This window comes from Octopus bimaculoides, chromosome 11 (assembly GCF_001194135.2).
Source record: "Octopus bimaculoides isolate UCB-OBI-ISO-001 chromosome 11, ASM119413v2, whole genome shotgun sequence".
NCBI classification, from domain to species: domain Eukaryota; kingdom Metazoa; phylum Mollusca; class Cephalopoda; order Octopoda; family Octopodidae; genus Octopus; species Octopus bimaculoides.
Genome location: NC_068991.1, coordinates 43,778,730 through 43,781,506, shown reverse-complemented (window position 1 = coordinate 43,781,506; position 2,777 = coordinate 43,778,730). Strand labels below are relative to the sequence as shown.

Genomic DNA, 2,777 nt, shown 5'->3' with positions numbered 1-2,777 from the left:
GCTTATAACTGGGACAGCTAAAGTGTTGATACCCATTATCTTGTTTTTAGCATTGAGCTCTGTTTTTAGTATTGATCTAACTCGTCTATAGTACTCTTTCTTTATTTTTTCTTTCATTTGTGTATGTTGTATCCTATCTAGTTCATTGACTCCTAAATACTTGTATGGTTGGCTTTCGTCTAGTTCTCTTATTTCATTGGCTTTATCTAGTGTTATATTGCTACTTTTAACTAATTTTCCTCTTTTCGGGGTTGCTTTGGCACATTTTTCTAATCCGAATTTCATATCTATTTCCTTGGTAAAGCCGTGTACTGTCTATAGTAATATTTCTAGCTCTCTGTCATTTTTAGCATATAATTTTAGGTCATCCATATATAGAAGGTGGCTGACTGTTTTTCCGTAGCATTTGTAACCGCATCCAGTTCTATTTAGCAATTCAGTTAAAGGTGTGAGTGCCAGGCAGAACAGGAGTGGAGAGAGCGTGTCTCCCTGGAATATTCCTCTTCTAATAGGGATGGCTTTCGTTTTCACAAGTCCCTCTTTTGCCTGGAATCGAACTCGGAATTTGGAGTTAATAGCCCGCGCTCTTAACCACTACGCCTCATGCCCATGGGCCCATGGGTATATGGCATAGTGGTTAAGAGCGTGGGCTACAAACCCCAAGATTCCAAGTTCGATTCCAGGCAATGACCAGAATAATAATAATAATAATAATAATAATAATAATAATAATAATAATAACATCAAAAAATACCTTAGGGATAAGAACCCAGGTTCGAAATTTCCCCAAGACACCTGATGAAGGCTGTGGAGGGTGTATCAGCTGAAACGTTGTGTTATCAACAATCAAGATGAAGACAAATATCCGTCGAATGTAAATAAATGTAAATAATGTACATAATTCCTCATCTCTTAAATATAGAACTGTAACATATTGACTAATTTGAATATAATCCAGTTAACAATACATTAACTCTTTTACAGACTACAACTGCCAGCAGCAGTTTAATGACTGAGCCTTATTATCATTAAGTTAACCCTTTGAAGCCAATGACAATTGACAGCTTAGTTGTATTGTTCAATCATATTTATATTGTAAATTCTATTGGGGATATGTAAATCACTGCTTGTCAATCCTTTTATATTCATGATGCACTGAAAATCAAATGAAAAATTACTCGAGCACTTTGCATGGTAACTTTAGAAATTAATGGAGTGCTTAGAAAACTATTGCTCAGTTTATTATCAATTATTTACAAAATTCTGAAAAATAAGTTTGTTATAAGAATGTTTTTGTATGTGTGTCAGTATGATGAATTGGATGAGTTGAAGGGATGAAAAGAACACAAATTCTTTTGAGATTTTAAATACAAAAATATTTATTTCTATTGTTAACAAGCTGTGTATTGTCATTACTACCAATGTCAAAGAAAAGATGTTTACTCTAAGTTAGTTCAAAATTTGTATGAGATGTTGTTGCAGTCAAGAATGACAGTAACCATCAGCATTTGATGTTAGCATAACCAGTCTGGGAATTGAAACCATGATTTTGTGATTGTGAGTGCAACATCCAGACCACTAGGCCATGCACTTTCACATGGTTTAATATAGTATAGGTATAAATAAATTTATACCTATATATAGTATAGGTATAAATATATCGTTGCTGTTGTTTAGCATCAGGTCAGTTGTAATCAAGCAGACTTAGCAAGACAATGAGTATCTAGGATTACATTATCCAATAATTCCTTCCTTTTATCAATTTAAGATTTGAGGGTGATTTGGCTACTATCTCCTGTAGGTAGAGCTTGGATTTCAGTTACATATGAATTTCAGTTACATATTTTAGATATTTGATAGTCTACTACAACTGAATGAATAAAACTGATTATCAAGAATCATCCTCCCATCAGGAAATCTACTGGTCTTGCCAAGATATATAACTGAAGACTATGTGCAGCTTTAAAAACATTGGAATTGGACAAACATATTACATTTAAATTACAATTTCAGGAATAGATACAAATACTTTTGATACATTTCTTGCTCAAGACTTAGACACAGATGTCATCTGTTCTGTGGTTGTTGACAATGAGTGATAGTCAAAAACAGAAATGTAGGAACTCCATTTAATGTTTCACTGTTTTGCCATGTTTGTTATTTTAGCCAGTCAGAGTTAATATTCTCAAGTATCTAAAATGGACACTTGACCAACTCTGGCTCAATTCGTTTGACATCAGTAAAAACTAACAACTAACTTTCCCAGAAAGTAATAATACAGAGCAGAATTGTTCTCTTTCAGTTATCTTAAATCACAATAGATGTTAAGTTTTGTGAGGAATCTTCTTAGTAAGGTGTCTACCAACTTCAAAACATGTTATCTACATCAATAGCACTGCTGTCAATTATCTGCTTGTAGACATTTTCCAGCTAACTTTATAAAGCAAGCCAATACATATGTATGTTTGCCATAATGCTATTTCTACAATACATATTATCTATTCAATATATTTATGTACATTTTCACAAATACATTTATGAAAATTTTACCATGATTTATGGTGTAAACTAAGATTTGTTATATTCTGTTTTAATTCTATCCTCTCTCAAACTACATACAAGATCAGAAGAGGTCTAATTTCTATTCATTTCATAAATGCTTTAGAGATTTTTATGCTAGAATTTTATTGTTAGAGCACCATGATCTTTCAAAGATTAGCAGAAATCTTGCACATTTATATATATATATATATATATATATATATATAAATGTGCAA

General features: G+C 32.3%; 1 protein-coding gene across 1 annotated transcript in view; it reads left to right on the top strand.

The window, feature by feature from the left end:
• The window catches only part of LOC106879840 (uncharacterized), a 62,743-nt gene that overhangs the window by 7,646 nt on the left and 52,320 nt on the right, over positions 1 to 2,777 (top strand). The gene's annotated exons all lie outside the window — the stretch shown is intronic.